Here is a 26,273-nt window from a genome sequence, read left to right on the forward strand (position 1 = left end):
TTAAACGTAACGACGATTTCGGAAGCTATTTAAGTAAAATAACAGCTGCCTTGAAGTAAAATGACCAACGTCTTTGGATTTAAGGGACAGCTTAAAAAAAAAAAAAGTATTTTGTAGAAATTTTCAGAAAATTCTGTGGAGCAGGCCAATAATCAAAGCTCAGGGATTACACCTAATTTATTACAATATAATTGATTGCAATAAAAATTTGCATTGAAAGAATATTGCCATCTTAGTAACCTGTGCCTTTTCTTTGATTGACGGAACAGATTAGTGTCCCAAACTGCCTTTAACTGTAGCGTGTTTAAACGACAGCTTACATTGGGCGGGGGGGGGGACACAATTTGAGATCCCAAGGATTTATATCTTTTATAATTTAAAATCTTTATGAATTTTATTTGAAAACTTTTTTTTATACTGTCGATATTGTATTTGTTCTAATAACGCAGTGTGCAGTTTTGAATAACAGTTATACTTAATATTTCATGAATAAATTAGACCTTTACACGTTACATACAAAAAAAGAAAAAAAATTGCTGACATTGCCACGAAGTGTACTCTTTACGGTAACTCATGGTTACCCTCTCTACTTCGTCACCACTCCTACTCTCTCACGATCTCCACCTTCACAGATATGTCAAAATCATGTTCTGTTTTGTAGCAGTATTTTCAACTGAGCTAGTAACATAGCGTTTGGCACGATAATTCAGCAATAATTCAATAATGGTATTGGTACATTCAAAATTTTTCTAATTTTATTTATGTATTTTCCACACCTATTCATTAAATTAAGATACTACTGTAAATACTTTATACATTAAAATGAAGACTGGTTTTAACAATTTTCTCTATTTATTTTAATATCACAGATATAAAGTTGTTAGACAACCATATTCGCACTAAATTTTAGTTTGGTAAATTTGGTGCGTCGTGGTCCTCTACGTCTAATGTTATGTTTATTATTCCATCAAATTTAAATTATCATGAGTTTCAATTTGTAAGGATGATTTTTCTTTCCCATCACCATTCATTCTTATCTTTCTCTTCCTTCTATTCAATTTCTTATTCATATTCATCATATACTTAATAGATCTACGGTTTTGGAAGGTGGCTAATGAAATCCGATTAGAGCTCAGTGTGCAAAGCACTGTTAGATAGCACACGACTTAGATAGGACATCACGATAATCATTTAAAAACCCCGAAGATTTGGACATTAAACTCATTAAAAGTTTCATGGTAAAACTAGCCCAAAAATTCTATAAAGGATAATTATTATTGAGAATAATTCAATTTCAGTGTTGAATTATTCAAATCATGTCATAAACGGGCACAGGACTGGAGCAGTTTTAAGAACATAAACCAATTTATTTATCTCACATTTTTATTTATTATAGTCTCTTAATATCTATATTTTATGCAGCAAATTTGTTGCTATCTAGTGTTTGGACTTATAAATTTTTCTTCTTTCGTTGATACTTATAAGTTGCCAGTTTCAGCGCAAACCAGCAACGCGCTATAGCAGGCACCTTAATGAAGTTCCAGTTGGGATATCATCTGCGAGTTACCTTGGGGGTGATTCAGGATGAATTATGTGACATGCAATGTTCATTTTTAGCTGAATTCTTTTTTCTCCGGGGCATTCGTGTGTCGTTAAAGCCTTACTTCTTTTCCCATTCAAATTCTTTGGTCTCATATTACCCAGCTCTGAAGAGCCCGATTGGCCCTGCAATGCCAGCGAAGCAAAATATGGAGGACGATAATTCTTCACCACCTGGATTTGGGTGAGTGGTTCGAGCATCTCCCCGTTACCCCTTTAATGGGGTAGACAAGGCAATTATCGCATTCCTGGTGTAAGTGGTTAGCACATCCAACTAGCAAATGAAAGATTCACTGACTTCCAAAATATCTTTATAGACTCTATGTCGTAAAGCAGGAAATGTTTGGTGATGAAAAGGTATCAGTCTCTGGTTTTCATTGAAGTTAATTCTGGTGTTCAAGCGTTTGCAAACAGGAAGAAAACGAAGAAATGTGCATGGAGAAAAAAATAAGATTGAAATGTTTGGCTGTTATCAGACTAAAACATTTCTGGAGCAGTGACTCAAGAGCAGCTAACAAAGGAGCCAATATAAGATAATAAAGATGAACTAGAATGGATGGCGAGCCTATATAGTATAATAAACTGTCAGGATGGAGGAATGAAACTCTGTTCAAATTAAATTATACTATAGATTTGTGCTAAGTTGTCTTAAAAAATGTCAAAATTGATCTGCCTCCAAAAAGGGGATAAATAACAAATTTTTTACAGAAGAGAAAACGATATCTATGCGATTTTATGATTTTTAATTAAATTATATTTTACGATGCGAATATTTTAAAACTTTGAAGAGTTCACTTCTCACTTTCCTTAACTGTCGGTATCCGTGCATTAATTACAGGTTTATAATGCCAACTCTGGATTATCCATGCATTAGTAAACTCGGTTAATCGGTAGTTCACTAATCTCGCAAAACTGAGATAAATATTGAAGAGGCCTTGTTAGAATTTCCCGCAGATAATTATACTTAGAAGACTTTGTACTGGCTTTGTTTTTAGGTAAGAAAAAGCAATACAAATTTGTTTGCAAAACTACAGAGATTTGCGAAGATAATGAAAATGCAGTCGTGGCCTATAATCGTTGCAACACCGTAAGATATATTTTTCTAAGAGGTAAAAATATCAATAACATGTCTTAAAAACTCTTTAAATATCTTAAGTGCTCAATATATCATTCGTATGATAACAGTCATTATCGGTTTCCATGTCTGGTGGAAGCTAGTTTATGACATCTAGTTAATATTTTCTTGATGACAGTTTTATTTTGCTCATGTTATCTGACAGTATGAGATAGTTATATAGTAGTTTTGATGTTATAGCTATTTGGAAATTTTAATGTGTGGCGGTATTAATAAAATTTCGAATCATTTACTTTTACTAACTATTCTGCTGTTCACAATAAGTAAAGCGTTCAAAAAATAAATGTTTCCCATCAAAATTAAATGTTTATTGTTCCTTCATTGAAAGGCCCACTACTTTTCAGTTTATGAGAACTCAGCATTCAGAGTTCCGCAGGGCTATCAGCGGCAGAGCGGTAAAATCGCAAAACTTGGTAGTTCGACTCGAGTTCACATATTGGCGAACGGGCTGCTGCATGTGATTTTTCGTTGTTTACCCAATGTGTAACGTGAATACAAGGAAATTTCATTTAGCTAATCCTCCATGAAGGCCTTCTCCATAGGCAGAAATACCTCACGGGCTTTGCCGTAACCCAAATAACCCATTCGATTTAATGATTAGTTTTGTGCAGACGTTAGAATCTTCGTAGCATAAAACACTAAAAACATCAGCTACACCCTTGCTTAGATTCGGTCTACGGATCTTCCAGTGCTCGCTGCATATGCTTCCGCTTACACCATGTAAGCATGAATAGGAAAAAGCAACAACTCCTTATATTTTTCCGCACTTAAAGAGCTATTGGAGATGAGATCCAGTCAACCAAATCCAAACAGTTACGAGTTATAATTCCCCACATTTTAATTAGGGATCGAAAGTATAGATTTATAGAGTTTTGGCAGCCGAAAGATGTGAGAAATTAACTATGTTCTCTCCAGGATTCTCACTAAAGATCTTTTAGCTGGTAGTTGGCCATACTATAGGGGGCACCATCTATGAATTACGAGAGAACGCATACAGGAACACGATAATTCCTTACAGTTAAGAAAATGCCATATTATTAATCTTCGTTTGATAATTTCTAGATAATATGCATTTAAAATAATAGTTTATGCGAAAGGAAATGAATTTATTGCAAGATATAACGTTAATTTGAGGCAAGATGTAACACTCACATCTGTCAGGACCCTAAAGAAAGTGAAAGTCTTCTTTATAGCGACCGCAGAACAAAACTCTCCTAAAATAAATTTAAAAAAATTTAGTTGCATTAAAAAAAGGCATTGTCTGATATTATTTTTGGTGGAGCCCCAAATTATGAAATATATTTCTTGAAAACTGTGTTTGCTACAACATTACCCGAAGCACAAAGTAATGGTATTAGTTCACACCACTTAGGGAAAAAAAAAATCACTAACAAATAACTAGTTTTATTTACTTAGCGGACTACTACTAATAAATCTACTCTAAAAATATCATTTGAAAAACTAGATCTTATACTGTTTAAGTAATCTCCTGGACCTAAATTACATTCTGGAACTAAATTAATTCTAAATTACCTAAATTAATTCTAAATTACTCCTGGACTTAAATAACAATTACAGTTCTGGCATATCACACAGCTCTGAACAAACCGGCACGTAATTTGTGGAACTTATGGAAGAATGCAGCTCTCCTGTATTGTTTTCCGGACTACATACACTGAAACTGGACTTCTTGTACAACTCTAGTATCAAAACATTTGGGATGACTGGTCTTAATTCTAAGATTGCTTTCAATGTTTCTCTGTAAAATAAAAATGTCGTCAAATATTTCATAATGCTCGACCCTACCTTTAATTCCTATTTCGTTCACTGCTTAAAGCTCTTCCGGGTCTTCTTTAAAATACCTACGAGTTTGTCCGAATTATGAATCGCCCTTCTATTCCTTAATCAGAGTTTCCATAAAGCCTAAAACTAGATGTTGCATTTTGCTTTACCGCACTTTTCGTCTAACTTTATTGTTGATAAAGTATCTGTTACTTCTGTTTCATAAAGTATCTGCTAGTACATTTTCGACAGAAAAAGTTTAGGTAACTTCATTCGGTAAAGATTCTAAAAGGTCATGAATGTTAGAAGTCCATGCCATCTGAGTTAATTCTTTTTCCATCTTTTACTATCATGTCTACCGATGCAGATGGAGTAATATAAAATTACCATGCTACTCAATTTTTACTTTTACTCTGCAAGGGACAACTGCTGACCCTTAAACTTTTGCAAAGCTTTACAGCATGAAGTTATCTATCCTTGCACTTACCATCTGTCCTTGCACACCCCACCGGGCCCGCAGATCAGAAGGCATTTACTTGACAAAGTTAACGGTATTATATGTAGTCGCGATAATTTTAAAGTTTAAATTTTAGTTTATTTATTTTAATACTTAATTTTTTTAGTTAATTTATTTTAAGTTTTTTTTTTTTTTTTTTTTTTTTTTTTTTTTTTAGTTTAAAAACTTGCAACTTAACTATTACACATATACTCAGGGAGCTTGTATGTAACGTATACCACGGAACGTAAAGATCTTCAGATATTATGTGCTGAAGTAACACACTGAATAACGATTATTGAAAATTCTACAGGAGAAAGAATTAGGGTACTCAAAAGTTGAGGATAAAGACGAATTGTAATTAAGATTACCTAGAACTGAAAGATTTTTTTATGAATACGAAAAGCCTCTAGAAACTCCATTTGGCCAACGGAAGATGTTTTTGAGTAATTTTGCACTCGGAAGATGTATTTGAATAATTTTGGGTACAGAAAAATGGAAAATGTAAGTTTTCTGACCAAAAGTGTTAGTGAGTAGAGGAGTTTTGTGTTTCGTTTTCCCTAACATATGCCTCATCTTGCTTAGAGCGAAATTTTAAGACTCTCTTAATATAAATTAAACAACCAATGTAAATTAAATATTGTACCTATGTAAAACCAATGTAAATCAAACAGTGTGTCAATGTAAATTAAACATTATACCAATGTAAAACCAATGTAAATTAAACAGTGTGTCAATGTAAAAACAATGTAAATTAAATAACATTGGCTGGGAATCCTGTATATATATCTACTAGGATATTATACCTATACCGTATAATATCCTAGTAGATATTATACGGTATAGGTTCTTTAAATATGGAACTGCGAATATTATTGATAGAAGATAGAACGATCCGAAAGTTGAATCTCTGTCAAACGCGTGCAATTTTATAGCTAATCGAGGGAAAGAAACGAATGACGACAGAATTCTTATAACTTTCTAAAAGCGAAGATTGTTCCTTGATGTACTTAGATGAGGGTTTTAATCGCTTGTTCAATATTAGGTTTTCTATAGATGTTTGCCATTCATAAAAATCTTCAGTTTTAGTTTACGATCCCAGTTCCAATCCATCTTTACGCTCAGCTTTTTTAAGAAACTGCAGCTGAAGAGGAAGCATTTCAGCGGCTGAAAAAAAAGGTTTTACATTTTATAAGGTATTTTCTTCATCCTTCCAGCATGTTTCGTGGTGTAAAGATAGCACACTCGGCGCTTATTCGAGAGGTCCATGTTTGAATCCCGGACAGGGTACTGGTCATTTTTCATGTGTTCTGCTTCAAAATAATAACCTAATGACTCTAAATTGGCGCCCGAGCTAAAAAGGGGGGACAATAGTTCTCCACTACCAGGATTTGGCGACTGAGTGCCCTAATACCTAATCACCCTTTAAAAAGGGGGGGGATATATAATATATTTTCTCTCTTCTTCCAGCATATCTTAGCGCTGTAACGATAGCACACTAGGCCAGTATTTGAGAAGTCCAGGTTCGAGTCCCGGTGGCATATTTCACAAGTGTACATTAGCCACTGAGGGAGGGGTTTCGAAAATGGACCAATGAGCTGCTATTGCACTTGTGACGCTAAATCTTCGTGCATGTGAGCGTATATTGTTTACGTTATAATTTGCATTTGTTTCGCAGTTATAAATATATGGCGTAATAGTAGAAAATCTCGTAGTGCTTTCGTTTTCTGAGTTTAATGAATCGCTGACATTTCACTTTCGCGATTGCTATCACGCATTAATATTAGGATTGATGTTCACGGCATATTATGTGGATTAAGAGAATTCAAGTGTATATTTTTTTGAGCTGAGAATGACAGAAAGTGTTACAATGAATGTAGTGTTTTCTTATTTCAGTGCTTGCATTCTTTTGATTTTTAAATTGTAAGATTCAGAACACATATAATCTGATTACATCCATTGTTAACATTAAAAATTATATGTGAATAAATTGAATATACTTGTTGTGAATACGATAAATTCACTCTGTTTGATGAGTATTTCTTGTGTAGACAGTACATTTAAGAGTGAGCATTTATTAAATGTGAAATTTAACGCTCTAAATGTATACGAATGCAAACTAGTAAAGTTAACTTCTGAATAAATTTCGGCATTGGTTATTATTATAGAATTTTTTTCATATAGACTGCAATAAAAAGTGCTGACTTCTATTTACATATATAATTGTTGTAAATACTTTTCTCATACGCATAGTTTTATGTAAAGGTTGCATTTGGGCTCAGATGTTTATCACATATTTCTTTTTTCATCTTATTTATCACTTAAGAAATATTTCATACCGATATTTTTGCGAAGTATCCATCATGTGTTTGTATTTATTTCAACCAGGTAGTGAAATCTTCATAATATCCTATATTTGATATAACTTCACAATGAAAAGTTTCAGGAACAATCGACGATGCTTTAATTATTTTGTACAGAAAATTGCGTGGCAGAATATTTTCAACCATCTTGCTTAAATCTTAAAGCACGCGAAAGGTCATGTGACATGGCAAAAATATTACTGGATGCTCATTGGTCCATTTTAGAAGCCACTCCCTCGGTGGCTGCACAGATGTGCACTTGTGAAATATGCGTCCCGGTGAGAGCATATCTCATTTTTCATGTCTTCTGCCTCAAATAATAATCTAATGACTCTACAATTTAAATCTTCGAAAGAAGTCTTGCAAATTTATAAATATTGCGCAGATTCTTGCTGTCTTAACACCCCCAACGGAAACGTCCGTGGTTCGAATTCCGGCTAAAACACAGCTGTTTTGTGTTTCACAGTTCACAAAACGTAACGGTCTCTATAGTCGAATTCGAACTAAAATTTGGTGAATCCTAAAATCGTTGCAGTTGGATCTGGCAAACTAAACATTTTGCTTCTCCATAATCATCTTTTAAGTATAGCAGAATGTAAACAATTGTAGAGAATGTAAAATATTATCACATTCTGTATGCATATTCTCGTGAATTGGTAAAGTGGTTAGTATATCCAATTAACCAGTGGAAGATCAATGATTCGAATGATTTTTCGCGTTTCCTGATTTAAAAAATCTGATGTGTACACCACATGACTTCCTTGTACAGAATATTAAATTATACGCATTTTTCTTGCATTTCATTTAAACTTATTGGATTGAATTAAATCTACTTCGCCGACAGCGCATAAACCACAATAGAATAAATGCATTCTTTAAAATTCACTCTATTTGTTTACCATAGCGACACTCTGACGCTAGATTGACTTAACAGTATTATATTTCGTTAATATTATAACTCAGAATGCACAAAATTTATATGATTTAAAGAATTATCTAATCGATGCCACATGCTCTATTCACATACTATAATAAAGCTAGAACGATGTATAAAAGAAACTAAGCAAATAAAACAAAAAAGAAACAGTTTTTCACAGACGATTGAGTATTTCTCATTCAATTAATTCAGTTCTCACTTCGCGACAAGGCATAAATACTCAAAATATCTGTATTAAAAATTACGAAGTAAATCTCAAACGCTTATTTCCTCGAAAAAATTCCAGAAAGTATTAAGCATGATTTAATTCGCAATAATAAATGAAGGCGTTATCTTTGTTGTTGCGAAGCTATGTTTCTCTAAATTCGCAACAAATCCAATATCCTGCTGTTTCAAATGTAAACAATCAATGGCCGCCATCAAAAAAAATATTAGGCTTAGCGGCACTTAAACAACTTTAAAACTGTTGATAATTTTAAAAATATATCATACAGATTTACTAAAGGCATAAAAACCTTAACCGGAAGATAAGAACAACATAATTCATTCATTTTTAAAGCAAAAAATGTACAGTTTACAAACATATAAGAGTAAAGAAACTGAGATCACTGAGCCGGGTAACAGATTGGATATATATATATAAATATAGTTACATACGTTTGGTGCGGCCGATTGCAACCAAAATACGAGGTGCACATCTGCATGGTATAGCAGTCTTGTATACAAAATTTCAACGTTCTGAGGCTACTCGTTTTTGAGTTATGCGAGATACGTACGTACTTACGTACGTACATACGTTCGTACAGACGCTACGAAAAATTATCTTCAGAATTCACTTTAAAATAGTTTTATAATTTTTTTGGAGGAAAAGAGTCTTTCATTCTGTCCTTACGTATAGATTTCACGTAAAAACGTCGTTAAATTGCATTCGATAGCGGTCAAAATGGATATTTTCGTTGAAATATGCTGCTTGAAACTTTTCGCGATTACAATACTTTCTTTTTACTTCGTACAAGGAAGTAAAAAATCTAAAAATCTTCAAAATATACTTAAGCTTTAAAAGAGAATCTGGAGGGATAACGAAGGAGAGATGGAAGCCTTTGGCTCTAAAAAGCTGAGCCCAGCATCAGAAACTTTATCAGACATGGAGCATATGAACTCAAAAACTGAGCTGTCGAATATTTACAACTGAACTTGTTTGGAATTACTTCAAATTGTTTCCGACCTTCTTGTTGATCTAGATCAAAGATGGCTATTGCGCGGCTCTCGCAGGAGAGAGTAGCAGGGCTCTTATGCAAATTGAGTATATGGTAATCCGAAACTAAATATATGGTAATGTAAAAATATTGTAATCTGAAACTACTCAATATCCAAAAGAAAGCAATTAATTTATTTCATTTCTCTTTGCAATGTTTTAAGTAGACTTAAACTCATCAATGTTCAAACGTAATTATTTTATTCCATTTCTCGCTATTTAAGAAATTTAATAACATTATTAAAAACTAATAAAAATAAAAATATTGGAATAATCTTTGGAATATGGTAATAGGTAGTTTGGCGACATTTTGGTAAGGTGATAAAGGTTACTATAGGACTTTAGCAGTGTACATGGATAAAGTCAAGAGTGTGCGCAATGCCGTTTTTGTGCAATTCTGGGATGTTTTTTTAAGGGAAAATAGGTCGACGTGTGCATGGATGATACCGCGTATGTGCAATTCTTAAAAACGCGACAAGCAGTAGGCGATTCTACACTTTCTCCCAATTTCGCACCTATCTTCGTCATGATTAAGCACTTTTGTTCCATAAAAGTTCTAGCATAAGCGTAATTCAGCTAGCAAATTGTTGGAAAAAAAATGTTGAGTTAAAAAAAAAAATAAAAAAATAAAAATAAAAAAATAAAAAAATAAAAATAAAAAACATGCTTTTACTTCGTGAAAACAAAATGGCGTCCAAAAAAAAAAAAAAAAAAACTAGCAGGTTGCTGTAGCAGGGTTGGTCGCCAAATGTTCGCCAAGTTACCATAATCCGAAGATTAACCAAATATTGTACTGATTCTATTAAACACTTCTGAAAAGAAAGTTCTTAAATGCTAGATTTGTTTACAGATGTTTTAAAAATATTGTCCATCTTAGCAGTTAGTTGCCACATTGAGGCTTTCCAACTTATCTGAATTCAACATGCGGTTCTTACTGACATAAAGTTTGGCCACCACTGATCTAGATCAGCGGTCGTCAACCCTTAGAACTTCGGACCACTACATATATAATTTTATATTTGGCGAACCACTAATATGATTTAGAAAAAAAAAGGTAATTGCCTTTATGCAATAATAATCAGCTAAACTACACATGTTTCGTTCACATTGAAAAATTACATGAAAAGTACAAAAATCTTACCTTCTTGTACAAAAAGCTCCACATTTCCATATTACTGAAAAGGAACTTCACGAAAAGCAAGAACAAACCAGCAAAGCAATATAAATAAACTGACAGCGTTATGCAACCAATTTTTAATTATTGTAAACACCATAATCATCGCTTACTCAGCAATGGCGGCATCATTGATAAACAGTTAGACAAAACAAAAACGGAAACTTTCAGTGATGCAATTATAAACAAGAATGCAGATGGCTCTCATAAAGATCTATCAAGATGTCTATTGACACGGATAAAACCTTTGTTATTAACGACCACGTAGCATATATTTGTAATTCAAAAGGAAAAAGAATTCCAGTTCGCGCTATTATTAATAACAACAGCATATTCATGGATGCCAACTCTCACTTTTAAATGTCGCTAGTTACACCTGCAAAAGTAGCTAAAAAGTGGCTAAATTCAGAAGGAATTTCGCTAAAAGTAGTAGCTAAAATTTAAAAAAAGTATAATCCATATTCCATAATGGGTTTTGCTACTCGTCATTTTTTAAACTGAACCTTCATAAAAATATAAATAAGGTCCCAATTTTTCTAAGGACCATTAAAAAGTTTTCATGGACCACCGGTTGGCGACCGCTGATCTAGATCATACTTTTACAACGTAGGCGGTATCACCATCGGTGGAAGCTGAGGACATTTCAGAGGAGGTCATTTACTGATCCGAAGGGTAGTAAGGGGACATTGGGTAGGAAGTTTGCAACAAGAACGTACACCGAAAATTTGGCTACTTCAAAACTTCTTAACAGACATTTAAACCTTCATGAATTAGACAGATATTAGTTACGCATGTTTATAAGAAGCATACTAAATTATGCTACTTCATACAAATTGAGCCAAGCTGCAGGTAGCTTCATCTTTCTGTTCCATAAGAACGGAACTTTCAATGGAAATTCTACAAGCATGACCATAAATCCATATTAACCCATTATACCCGACTAAACACGCCTTTTTCAATACACATCAATGCACGTATTCTGATAGGAATCTATGCATGCTTTTTCAGATTCTTGATTATAAGGTAGCGTAATCACTTATCTTTTAATTTAAGGCTTATGTGAAAGATTTAACATCTTAATTTCTTTCTCAAATTTATCTTAAATATAAAAAGCTATTTATTTATTAGAAAGACCACAGACCTCTGCTATAAATGCTTTAAGAAGTCTTTGATTGTTTCTATTTTATTTTCGTATTGCCGGATGAGCTTTAATTGATAATTTATTGCAACGCAAGTGCAATAAATGCCTAAAATCTTTTTCCAGTCAGTGCTTACAGATTATGTTTATAGGATACCTAATATATCATTATTGCAAGAGTAGAAAAGCTGCAGAACAAACTCGAAAGAGGCAGTGAACAAAGAAGTCCCCGAAAAGGGATATTGAGGGGGGGGGAAAAGAGGAATAGTATGAGTTTAGGTTAAGCTTTGATTTCTCGCGACTCAAAAATGAAATTTACAAGTGAAATTTAGCACACGAATTTAGAATTTATATTTCATGCTTTCGAAAACGAATGTGCCATTGACTTTCGATTTAGGCTACAAAGAGAATGGTCAAACATTATTATGTACAAGGACTTTCTTCTACTATTGGAATGTGAACCATGTACCCTCTGAAGAGTCAGTATATCTCTATTGTTTTATCTCGCATAATTGCATTTGTAAATCTAATCGCTCAGAGGAATGGTGCGAACTGATACCAATCGAGGAAATTTGTATCTTCGGGCGAGCTGATAAAACACTTTAGCAGCAGTGAGAGTACGGAGTGGTTGCTCGAAGTAGAAAATACGTGCTAATCAGTGTCACGTTCCTTCAGAGCGTTGTTTTATTTGATTGAAAACATATTTAAGCTTGTGAAATAAAATAGGAGAAATGAACGATTCCAGCCGGTAAATTTTTGATGATGTAGATGCCTTCAGATATATTGTTCTTCAAATTTTATTCTAAAAACAATATTAAGCCAAATCTTGTTTCCATGATGTGTTAAATGAACTTCAAACATAGTTAGCCTCCTCGTAGTTAGTTAAGAAATCTTTTCAGAAAGTTATGTATATTTCTGCTCGACCAAAATGATACGTATTACTTGCAAATATTTTAAAGGTAAGCATTTTTTTTTTCTTGCTTTTGAATTTAACTTACAAACTGCTGTAATCATCTACTTCATACTTTATTAGAAAAACAAATGTGTTCTTGATTATGTACAGTAAGACCCCGCTTAACGCGGGGGATACGTTCCATCGAAGTAGAGCGTAATGCGAAACAGCGCTAAGCGAGGCTATCTTAACATGTAAATAATGGGGTTAGAGGAAGACGGATAAAAAATGGTTAGGCATTAAATTTAATAATGTTTTTTTTTTCATAAAAATAAAATCAAACATTTATTTCTTACAAAAATAAAAACAATATAAACGCATATACTTTTAAAAACAAATAAAATTTTCAGTCAGATCATTCAGTCTATTCTGGGTTTCCAATTTTCTGCCTTTTTGTCAAGAAGGCATTATGATAGATTGGCTTAATGGCATATTGCGTTCAATTTCGTCGTCAATCCATATAGAAAGTCGTTTTCCCATTTCCTCTATAATGTTATTTCTAGAACGGGTAATTCTAGTTGCAGAGCTTGACGTAGTTGCAGTTGCCGATGACAGTATTTTTTCTTTATTCTTAAGAATTGTCCTTATTGTTGAAGTTGCCAAAATCAATGCAGCACTAATTTGAGATTGACGTTCACCAGAATCTAATCTTCTAATCACTTGCATTTGAGTTTCCGCAGTGAAATGCTTTTTCTGGTTGCTTTCTTTTCTTGTGTTTTACTCGTATTATCACCCATGATAAAAACTAAAGATCATAATATTTGTCACTGTATTATTAATCGTTATAGTATTATATATCAAATTTACAATAATGTCAACAAATGTTGTTTCAAATGATAAAAAGCAAGAAACACAACTACACTGTTTCGGATATGTTATTTGGAAACCTAGCGCTGCGCACAATTTCGGAGAATCCCCGGGTTGAAATAAAAGAGCGCTAAACCGAAACAGCGCTAAACGAAACAGCGTTAAGCGGGGTCTTACTGTAGGCGGAAGTAAATAATTGAATTTTAAGTTTCGAGAGATTTATGCATTTTGGATGTACTCAACAGATCTCTTCAGACCACTTCTAAAGATTAAGGGAAATATATTGCACAGGTTATAAGATTTTTGGATATACCTTGAAAGGCTTTTCGACGAGAAGAGTTGTGGCTTGGGAAAAGTATACAAGGCACACGTACATTTGCATGTCTTACACACATTTCGGAAGCTCATAACTACATTCGATTGCCATGAGTGGAACAGGCTGCCTTGCGTGATATCTTTTGCAATTTTCTCTGCAATGTAAATACAAGCTTCTGCAAGTGCTCCACAAAAGTCTTTATAACTGATAAGTTCTCTAGTTTTTCCCAGCAATAAATTACTTTGAGATTATTCCTTTGAGAATTTTCTTCTTTTTCCCCCTTAAGTATTTCTATTCTGGATGTTATCTGAGTGTTTTCCATGATTAGACTGACAATCACTGCAAGCAAAGAATAAATCAAATCACTTTGCATTCGAAAGATTGGAGAAAGATTGTTTGATCTAAAAGGTAACATTTTTTTATATTTCTGTTCTACATTCGAATTATCCATCACTAAAATTTCTATTCAGAAATGGCAATAAATACGGATGCACTGCTTAGAAACGAGATAGAAATACGAATATAAACTGATCAATTTTTTCCCTTCACGCAGTTTGTTCACATTTCTAGCTCGCATTGTCATTTGATAATTATTAAATATATTTGTCTCGTCCATTTCCTGTTTATAAATATGTCAAGAGGCACAAAAGTAGTTACTTACATCATATTTAAAGGTACATGACTTAAAAAGTGGTGAAGGATAAAATTTAGAATAAAGGAAACAAAGATTTCAAAAATACATGACAAAAGTAGGTAAATTTTCCGAATTTTATTCTCAGTTCAGATTATTGAGTTCTCTTTATTTTATTACTTTTTAAGCCCAAAAGGGACTCGAATGGGATATTAGTCTCGAAACGGAATTCCAGGAAATTAACAGTGGTTTTTACGCGCGGTTGCTTTCTTTATCTTGATGCAGTTTCACTGTTTGTTGACACTGTGGGTAAACAGAATGTATTTCATATTTGGAAACTGGACATAAAATATGTTCCTGATAATATATGGAGTTTAACTTAACAATTTTCGCCACTATCTTTAATTTTTATTTGTCATTGTATCAAAAACTAGCAACAATCATAAATTCCATTCAAAAACTTTCTTTATATTTTTTGAACCATGTTCTCAGTTTTTTTTTTTTTTTTACTTCTCTTTGGTGATAATGAATAGATCTCTTTTATTCCGGTCATTTAAATACCTAGGATTCATCTAAACTAAACTAAACTCAGTGGCGCAATAGCCCTAGTGGGCAAGCATCCCTAGTGGGCCAAGGCCAGCAGTGCCCCGAAATCTGCTTTCTTGACCGGGGGCCCCGGGGTGCGTAAGCATATGCTCTGAACAAGTGGTCAGCTTGGGTCGCAAGACGCCCAGTGTTTAGTTCCCAAGCGAACTTGGTACTCATTTTATTCACCCGAAGGATGGAAATCAAGGGATGAAAGCCTGAGTCGACCTTGCCCAGCCCGGGGATCGAACCCCGGACCTGTGGTGCGATGCACTAGCCACTGCGCCACCGGGCCTCAGGATTCATCTATTGTAACATTATTCCCCCCTTTTTATGCGAATAGTTGTTTCTAATAGAGAATTCTGCAGCGCATTCTGCTTTCGGCGATATGTTGTGGAGAAAGACTGCACATTACGTTTTTTCGCCTTTTTAAGATTCAAGTTAGAATTAATCACTTTGTTTACTGTTGACACTGATCATTTTAATGATTATGCAACTGTCCTTTGACGGCTAAAGAGGTTATCACATCGCAACGATTCCTTCTAGATGGGACTTTCTGAGAAACGAGGTTCTGGTAACACTGGTTTAAACGGGAGGATTCCCAGGAAAAAAAAGCTCCGCTGGAAGCGAAGTCCAGCCTAGTTACGGAAACAATGTACCACCTACGCGGGATTTTTTGAAACCTCGACGAAAATGTTTCAGCTGAAGCTGTGTCCCGAATATAGATCATCAACTAATCAGACGAAAGTTCTGCTTCTGAAAGATCACGTGATCCAATCTGAGCGAAAACCGATTGCTGTTTGGCGCTCAAGTCTTTGTAGTAAGTAAAAATGGTAACCCAGCTGTGTGGGTTTCGTGGAAATGTGCGGGTTCTGAGAATTGTCTCTTTGGAAGAAGTAGAAGTTAAAAGGAAGAATTAATATGAAAATGATGTGCTAATTAAACCAAACCTCGCAAGTCTTAGTCAAAGATCTTGGAAGATAGGATGAATTTGTCTAAATTGTATCTTACTTGTGTTACTATATTTGTATTAGCCTTGTGTACTCTTTCCAAGCTACAACTGTTCGAGTAAACTTTCAGTTCAATTAAATTTCTTCATTTTACAAGGACACTATACAAACACAAACTTTATTATCTTACACAAGATTTGAATCTGGGTTCATTAGCATGCTACGCAGATTTCTTTTAACTACCATATCGTCCGAAGTGGTATTTGCTTACTTTGTTTTACTTGTAGTAACATAAAACATTTCTCTGTTGTTCTGGAGTACTTTAACATCTTTCATAATTTTTTTTGAATTCACTGAATTTTGTAATGCTTTGTTGTTATGTTGTAAAATTCTTCGCCGTTTTACAGTTCACGTGGTTTCTTCCACAGATTTGTTTTCTTTCTCTGTTAAATTACATTTCTAGCATCTATCTCTTACTATATCTGTTTATCTAAATATGCTTCTAAAATTTCATTGCACTTTCTGTATTATTATACAGGATCATTTATTGTTTTTTTTTTATATTTTTCGACGAAAGTTAAATTTCATTTTTATATGTTTAGTTGATTATTATCTCGTGAGTCTTTCACCAGATTTAGAGGGGTTCTAAGTAAACGTTAAGCAAACATTGCTAACGTTTTATTCTGAATCATCAAGTTAACTAAAGTTATTCTAACCAAAATAATACGTTTGAAACAATAGGAAGCAAGAATGGCCTATTTTTATATTCGGCCTTTCAGATTTCGGAAGACTGATTCGTATAAAATGTAGGAAAGTATTCGAAACTGTTTTTAAAGTTTTGCTTCCTATCTTAATTAAAAATAATATTTAGTGCTGTCAAAATAATAAAACTAAAGTTTTACTGTTATCAAAATTCAATTATAAAAAAGAATGTCAGTTTTAAAAGTTCTGGGGCTTGTATCTGCATTTCTATTTTGATAAAAAGTTAGAACAAGAAAACTAAATAAATGAATAAATTTAAATTTAAAAAAATCTGAAAAGTTTCAGATTTTACACTACGTCCAAAAGGACCTTTTTTTTTAACGTTTTATGTGTTACCTTTATTTATTAAATATCATATTCTTCGCACTTAAACCACATAAAATTCAATTCAACAGCAATATCACAAAAAACAGTAAAACAGCATCTTTAGAATTTCCGATACAGAGTCTCGCGCGCTGAGATAAGAATGATTTTCTCCGTACCGTGTTGCTATTGCTCGCTTTGAAATCGTTGAGTTTGTTATAAAACATTTACAAAATTTGAAACAGATAATAAAACAAAATCAAAATTCGGGCTTCCGAGTGCTCATCTTCGGTTGGAGGACTACGTTATTCAAAACTTGATGTCTCTAGTACCGTTGTTCTTCCACAATGTAAGAAACATTCATGCAAATTCTTCATTATTTAGTTTCTTTAAATATAATTCAGAGTGATAATATTTGCTGGCAACAGTTTGAAAAGTGAACCAACGTAGAAAGTGAGATGACGCAAAATACCGTTTGGAGACTAATATCCCTTTGGGTCTAACACCTCTTTGGGCTAAAAAGGTTAGAATTAAGAAAGTAATAATTTAAAGAGACTTGAAATATATAAGTTTTCACGAAACTTTGTCAAAACTCTAACATTTCATTTTTTACACAATTGATATGTTCAAAAGAAGCAGAATTAGAAATTTTACAATTCACCAAGTATAATGTGTTAAAAACATGTTTTGATTCATGATACTCCTGGTAGGAGGAGGCATTTATCGTAAAATTTTGCTATAAAATTGGCTTTTTAAAGAATTTAAAGCTGCATTCAGCAGTTTAATTTTATATTATGAATCAAATTCTTATTCATCATTGCTTGATAATAATTTATATTTATATCGCACATAATTTCATCAAAAAAAATTTAAAAATCTTCAATAGATAAAAATCTGTTTTTACAGTTACATTTAAGAGTAGCTACTAATAGCATTCCAAGCCTATAAAAATATAATTTTAAAATCTAAATTAAACTTAAAATAGAAGATATTTAATGTAATAACACTTTTGGATCTAACTAATTATGAATAATTAATTAAACCCAGTTTTAATTATGAATTAGAGGTACCCCGACCTTCATCTATAAATTGCTATTTGATTAAATTTCTGTACATTTATCTGATGAAAGAAATGTGATAACCTAATATCGAGTTGACAGGCCTATTGACATCTTTTCAGTAATACTTACATCTTTATTGATAATAAATGGGTTCACTGACATGGAAACAGGCATGTTTGTTTTGGAAACAGGAAACGTATTTGATATAAAAACAAATTTTCAAAACTTTATTTCAAATAGTCCTATTTCTTGCATTAACTTATATTAAATTACCCAAATTTAAATTAAAATTTCTTGTTATAAATTATTCTTCCATCTTCAAACACGATAAATATAAGTTTATCAGAAAAAATACTAGGTGAAAGAAAAAAAAAAAAAAATTCGACTTTGGGGAAAGAAACGACTTAAAAAATTAGAAAAAAATTCTGAAAGCTTTCAGATTGTACATTACGGCCAAAGGAAAATTTTTTAACGTTTTGTGTGCTACCTTTATTTATTAAATATCATGTACTTCGCACTTAAACTACAAAATTCAATTCAACAGCAATATCGCAAAATAATTTTAAAATGAGCATACCTTAAGAATTTCCGATACACAGTCTGGCGGCGCAGGATATAACTTTTTCCCCGTACAGTGTTGCCATTGCTCGCTTTGAAATCGTTTAATTTGTTAATAAAAAATTCGTTAATGTTACAAAATATGAAATCGATAATAAAACAAATTCCAAATTTGGGCTTCCAGATGCCCATATTCGGTGGAGGATTACGTTATTCAAAATTTGGTGGCTCTAGGTAGAGACAAGCATACATACATTTATGCAGATTCTTCATTATTTAATTTCTTTAAATATAACACAGGGCGATAATATCTGGTGGCAGCAATTTGAGTGAAACCGACATTTAAAGTTTTAGACGCAAAATGCGACAACGAAATAAATAGCCCTTCTGGGCTAACGCCCTTTGGGCTAAAAGTTTTTATCTTTTCGTTTTATTTTAATTTATTTGCAATATTTCATCCTCAATAAAATATATATTGGGACTTCTGTTTCTTACTCTATGTTTTCCAACCTCCAAGAAACCTTTTGAAAAGAATATATAAATAAGAAAAAATTAAGTCACTGTAATTAATTAATTAATTAATTTTTTAAAACATCGTTATATACGATCGTTTAATGCACTAATGTTTCTGTTGTTTCAGCGTTAGATCTGAGTGCCACTCTGCTGGCTGTCTTGCCAAATAGATTTGAGATAAGGTGTGAGTCCAGGAAAAGTTTTAAGTGTATCGTATCTTTGCAGCATGGGGCCATTTAAAACATAGTGTAGAACCGAAAGTCCTTTTGAAAAACTGGAAGCAGGGATAAGGGGTAGAAGATACTCGGATCCATCTCTTGAGGTATTCCTTATTAAAACTGAGATGGAAATTCCTCTTTCTCGAAGATGTAATGCGATCGCTCTCTAAGTTGTACCCTAGGGAAATGCTCTCACTTATGAGACAGCTAGATAACCAATAATATTAGAAGTTCCAAATGTTAAGCCATTTGGAAAAATGATAGTTCGAAGTAAGCTCTGTGGGATCTCTGAGTTTGAGTAAACTTACCGAACGCTTATTCAGTTAGTCCACTTTTCGCAATTCGAACACGTATCAAACAACCTCTGTTCAACCTTTTATCCACTCTCCACTTGTGGGTTCAATTTTCAAATAAGGTTATTCTAAAGTTGGGACGGCATGTTTAATAAATTTTATTTTTATGTAGATTTTGTTTATATTCGATTTCTAGTGACAATTCATTATCGCAGAGCCATTTAATATTTATTTATAATTAGATGGTATGCAACCATTTAAAGCTTCATAAAATTGTATCTTGAATGAAGACTTTGTAGATGCATTAGGTATTTTTTTAGAAGCACGCAAGATGAAAAATTAGCAACGCCTTCGCCGGGAATCGAACCACGGACCTCTCAATTACGCGTGCAGACCACCACACTACGAAGGCATGCGAAGAAGGCGGGAGAAGTACCTTATAACTTAATTTCATTTTTAATTACAAAGAGAAGAAACTACTTAATTTTTTTTTCTTTTTCGAATATTAAAAAATAATGAAAAGGAAAAGATAAAGAAAAAATAAATTAGCATTGAGTAAGCCTTACTAAAAGTTTAACATTGAATGCAATAATTTATTCTAGAAAATTATAAATAAATTCAATAATAAAACGAGTATGGATTTGCAGGGTTATTATTTAAAGTAAGCAGTTATTATGATTTAGATCTTTACCGTAACTTCTCCTTTCCGCTTTCCTCAACAGAATGCAAACGAATTTAGCTAGTAATTAAACTATTGGTTTTAAATGATTTTAAGACAGAGCGTGTTTCTGGACTGCGCATGCGTGCTACGTTTGGTTTATGCCAGCTTTGGTGATTGTGATTATTTGGCTTGAGTTACATCGTTGTCGACACCTTTATTTTGACGTTCTGGTTAAAATTACTGAGCGAGCTTCGATTATATTTAAATTGTATAGTCTTTGACTACTAGTTCACGTCGGAACTTGAAGTTGACTGTTCTTTTTAGCCGCATCACTAAGACCTGTGGTTGATTTTGTTAGCATAAAAAAGTGCACGTATGTTGTAAATTCTGTTTAAGTAAAAAAATTGTTTAAAACTTTCCACTACTTTGTAGTTATTTCAGGCGTACAGGTAGTTTCCTTCACATCTGTTAGGGGTTTCTGAACTCATTATCATTTCCAGTTCAAGTAAAACTTTACAAATTGTTGTAAATATTGCACGGAATTTTTACTTACATATAAAACAAATTATGAAGTTTAACGTAATTAATAGCACAAATATGAAAAAAATTTAAACTTTCCTATAGATTCGTTGGAATTCAGTATAGCCTTATCAAAACGTTATAGTACTTGATCATTGCTAGACAAGGTCAGCACCTATTGTTAAAATGTTTTATGTTTTTAAAGCAGACTAATACGTTTTTCTGACACTGTGGGAAAAACCTCAAGAACTGATTTCTTCTCGTTAGGAAAGAAACTGAATGTTCAGTTTTATTCATAAACATTTATTTTAAACTTGATTATAAATTCGATAAACATTTTAATGACATTAATTTGATTTTACCCCTTGAATTCAATAGCAGAAGTTTATAATCTATAAAATGTTTTAGGTTCCTTTTTATAATTTCATCCAGAAAAAAAGTCTGATTCAAAATGTAAAAGCTTATGTTTTACGCAGCATATAATAAACTAAAACCATAAAAATAAAGTATGAAATCAGATGAAATATAATAATGTTAAATGAAGAAATATTAATTTGTGCATCAGTAATCCTATTGCATTTAAAAAAAAATTAAGGTGAATGTGTCCTTTAAAGTTTTGCATCAGAGCCTCCACTTTTGCAAATCAGACACTACTTATTTATTCTGTTAAACTTCATTTATTTACTTTTAAATTTCACAAGTTCTAGGAATAACGTTTTAGTTACTATGTCATAAAAGAAAACTGTATGTTTTACTTGAATTTTAGATTGTTAAGCTTAGCTTCATTTTTATGCTTGAATTCGCCAATTTTGATAAAAATAGCTTGACTATATTTATATTTGGAAAGTCTGAGAATAATTATTCTCTCAATATTTCATTTGGGATAGATCTTAAATAATTCCTAATCTGGATACGCGCTCTGATATTAGTATTGAACCAAGTTTGACTCATGTTGAGCTTCGAACTGTTAACGAAAATGGCACTAGATATTAGTCATTGTACGGAATGATAACTGTTAGAAATTTACATTTCCAGCTTCCCAAGACATTGGAAAATTAGGCCAGGAAGCTTTATTATTTAAGAAGGAACGAGGGTAAATAAAGTGCTTCCTGTTATTTGTACATTTGACGTTATTCTGCCTTTCTTGTTAATTCTAGGTTTCTTTCAATTCTTTTTCAGTGGTTTCGTGCCCTCGATTTTAGCACTGTGTTCAGTATTTATCAATCAACATTAGTAGATTGTTCTGATGCTAAAGACGTACTCATACCAAATGTTTTTTTTAAAGATGAACCGGTGTCAGCGATGTCATCGATGTTGCCTCAAATCTTTTGTCTGCAAACAAGAAATATGACAGAATTAAGAACTGACGATTGTTTTATATGTTGAAGACAATAAGCAACTTCTCCTTACTGAGATTAGGTGAAGATACTAAGAATTTGGTTATCTAAAATTATAGCTGCTCTATTTTTATTTCTCTTATCTTCTAATAACTTACAAACAGTTTGGAGCAGTTTTTATCGCGAAAATTTTGATATTGCTTTTGGAATATCGATAGATTCAATCTTCTTGTTCCCAGAGATCGATTACTGGAATTTGTTTCTGCTTCCTTTAGTTTCCACTTATTGAAGATCGACTGTATATATATGGTTATTACGAAAGTTTTCCGCCGAAAAGAGTTCTTTAAAAAAAAAAAAAAAAAAAAAAAAAAAAAAAAAAAAAAAAACATGAACGAAGTAACTTTAGTGCGGGGGTAGTAATCACCACTCAAATCTATGATTTTCTGACAACGTTTTGGTAGTTTTTCAAAGCCTTCGTCCCAGAAACTTGGTGGCTGTGAGTCCAAAAACAAATCAATCTTATTTCGGACTTCCTGTGCAGAATGGAAGTAATGCAGAATGGAAGTGCAGAATGGAAGTCCTGTGCAGTAAGATGTAGCTACAAGTGTGATAAAAGGTAGAAGTCCGAAGGAGCGATGTCGGGGCTATATGGTGGGTTAGGCAAAAGATCTCATTCTGGTTCGTACAGAGCCTAGGCCAGTGAATGTAGACACATGTGTTCTTGCATTATCTTGAAGGAAAATTACCTTTATGCTCTGGAACTCATTTCGACGTTTTTTTTTTTTTTTTAAATTTGATAGCAGCGTCAACACAGACTAGCATCTCGCTGTACATCTTACTATCGAGGATTTTACCTTTTTACAGATACTTTTTGTGGATAATACCACGGCAATCCCACCAGATACAAAGCATGATCATTTTGTTAGTAAAATTGCGTTTTGCAATGCTGCCGGCAGCAGACCAACCATCTTTTCGGCCTGTATTGTTAAAGCAAATCCACTTTTCTTCACAAATGGCGATCCGTCCAGAATTACTTGCGTTGATAGTCGAGAAGATTAGTGCAGGCCGGAACACATCTGTCCTTATCTGTTTAATCAGCTAATGCATAACCCTGCGATTGAACTTGTACGTTAAGTTTATGCGATGCTTAGCGCGACTAATGGACATGGCACTGACGTCTAACTCCTTAGCAAGCTCTCGAGTGGTCACATACTGATCTGCTTCCACAAGTTCTTGCAGGCGGGCCTCATCATCATAAGTAGGACGGTCAGAGCGCTCTGCTTCTCTACAGTCATAGTCCTTGTTTTTGGACTTTTGGTACCAAACCTTCACAGTGTCATATGATACAATATTAGTGCTCAAAGCAATACACATGATTTGGTGACATTCTGTAGCTGAAGTTTTGCAGCAGAACTGGAAGTAAATGATAGTTCTAATCTGGTAGTGTGATTGTTCAATTTCATACATCCTGTACTTAACGATAACGATATTTTTTACAAATTTCACAACACAGTGTTCTAAAACAAATATCTTTTTATCAAATGCTAAAAATCATTTGACAAAATATAATTAAACACTCCAACGCGAACTGTTTGCCCACCCAATATTTGTGCTGGCGAGAAACTTCCATTAAAACCCAGTACCTCGTTGATTTGAAGAATTTGATGATTCAACAGTTTGATTAATTTGATTTTGTTATGTGCTTGTAAAAGTCCTCACTGTCTATGCATTAAAATTATCATTTTTAGAACCTTCGATAGGAAATGAATTATCTTTGGTAATAATTGAACCAACAATCAATGTTCTCATTACTACCTGTTGATGGTCTTAATCTGTAATGATTATCCGAACGAATACAATAACTGAATAATAATAATAAGGTTTTTTTTCCTTCTCATACGACAAAATGCGGTAATTTAATCCTTAAAGATTTTTTTTTCTCTTTCATTAACTTGTAAAGTTTGTTTTACTTTAGTACTAAACATTCGATCACTTTTTATTTTTCCTTGCATTTTTTTGTTTCTTCAAGGTTTTGTAGTTTATATATTAATGACGTGGAAAATTTAGACAACAGCAGAACAGACTTAAGATATTATTCCTTGAAAGTTGAATCAGTGATATTTTTTATTTACTACTTCATTTCGATTTAAGCGTTGAGCTTCTGTTGCGATATTTGATTCAACCCAAGTCAACATTGCTCTTGTATAAAATCTTCAGTAGGTAACTAAGATTTGTATCTAATTATGCAACTATGGAGGCCCTAATTGAGAGTCAAATTACTCCGCATGAGGCGGGAGACACGGTTCATCCAAAGGATGCCCCATGTCTGTAATATTCAAACCCTAGTCTGATGCACTTGCCAAACTGTTATCTAACTGGGGAGGCAAATTTATCGACAGACCTCTCAGAACTTGAAGGTATTCGAACCGATGTAAACTGGTGACTGGGCCGTTACACTGTCCACTTGGACAGGTGTTAAGCAAGAACTCAGCTCGTGTGTATTATAGTCCCAAATCCGAGAATTTTCGAGTAGAGATCTCAGCCACTTTACTGGGTAAGTTCTGAATTTTTCTTCATTTAGCAGGCAAATGACAACTAATTCGTTTGCTTATCGCCGTAAGTTCTGTTCTGCTAGACTTCGTGGCAAGTAATGTGTTTTTCACATTTTATTTTGTTTTGAGATTGTGTATAATTTTTGCAGTTGCTTTAGCTTTCCAAAAGTTTCTTCAGTCTATAACACAAAATTATTGTTCAGACGTAATAAAAGATTACTGAGTTATATTTTGTTTTCAAATGAGACGTTAAATTCTTTACACCCTGGACAAAGATGCATTATTTAGGCTATTTATATAGCTATCATCAGTGTCATTTAAATTATATTATCATGTATCTCAACTCCATAATTGGATTGAGGTACTTGGCATAAAAACTGGTTTATTGCATTTATTATCTATATGTGAGGTGTAATGATTATTATTGATTAATATGATAATTATTCGCTTTGGGAAAGGAGAGCACCTCAGTGTAAACAACTTCGATACTTTAGTAATGAATAAATATTAAAGAACTGAAGCACTCAAAGAAAAATTTGTCTGAAAAGACTTAAGAATCGTTTCGTAAATATACTAACAGAAAACATAGGAAAAACTGTAAAAGTGTGCTTTACGTTAATTTTATTAAGTCACGTTTAATAGTCGATTTTTAGCTCAAGGTCAACGTTATCATGCAGCACAATGGAATTTAGCTTCTTCTACAGGAAAATGTGCAAATTTTTGTTCTCTTCTTTTATTTTTCTCTTCTTTCAGAGCAGAAAGAAGTTAATTGAGTTCATTAAAAACATAATTATTTTGCATATAAGTACACTAACTCAGCTTTCGTTCTCTTCTTTAATTTTTCTTCTTTCTGAGTAGAGAGGAGTTTAAGGGTAAGACTGAATTCTAATTTCAAGGATTAGACGGATAGCTGGGTGAAACTTTCGCGTGTGAAAGGGAAAATGGAACGTGTCTTTGAGAAGGTATTTTAGGTATTGTCAGAAATGGCGTGCTACAGCCTGTAAAGACCCGAAAGTAGCCAAAAATGTCATGTCAAGAACCTGGAAATGGTTTAAAGACATTGGTAATCTTTCAATGACTGACACTCGTGATGGGGATTGACTTGGTTCAAGCTGAGGTCAAATATTTGTTACAAGAAGCTTTCAGGACCGTTATGCTGCAACGACTGCTAAACAAAATAAACAACTGATGCCAGTCCAGATTTCAAGAAAGTTTGTACTACTACTTCAAACACAAACACTAAAACTACAGGAACTAAACTACAGGAAGTCCGCTATCCAAATATACCATGAGTGACAGGCTGCATAAAAGAGGGTTGTATGCAATGAAACCTATGATTTGTGCCTCACTAACTCGGGCTACAAAATGTGCCAGAG

At 33.3% G+C, this 26,273-nt stretch overlaps 1 protein-coding gene across 1 annotated transcript in view; it reads left to right on the top strand.

Annotated features, from left to right (window-relative positions):
- The first annotated feature begins 12,453 nt into the window (after window positions 1-12,453).
- The window catches only part of LOC118190592 (uncharacterized), a 64,450-nt gene continuing 50,630 nt past the window's right edge, over window positions 12,454-26,273 (top strand). Inside the window, exon 1 of the mRNA XM_035361345.2 lies at window positions 12,454-12,838. The gene's annotated coding sequence lies outside the window, so the exon portion shown is untranslated. The remainder of the gene's footprint in view (window positions 12,839-26,273) is intronic.

Source organism: Stegodyphus dumicola, chromosome 5, assembly GCF_044657685.1.
Source record: "Stegodyphus dumicola isolate Sdum_Otavi_A_Nest chromosome 5, ASM4465768v1".
Lineage (NCBI taxonomy): Eukaryota > Metazoa > Arthropoda > Arachnida > Araneae > Eresidae > Stegodyphus > Stegodyphus dumicola.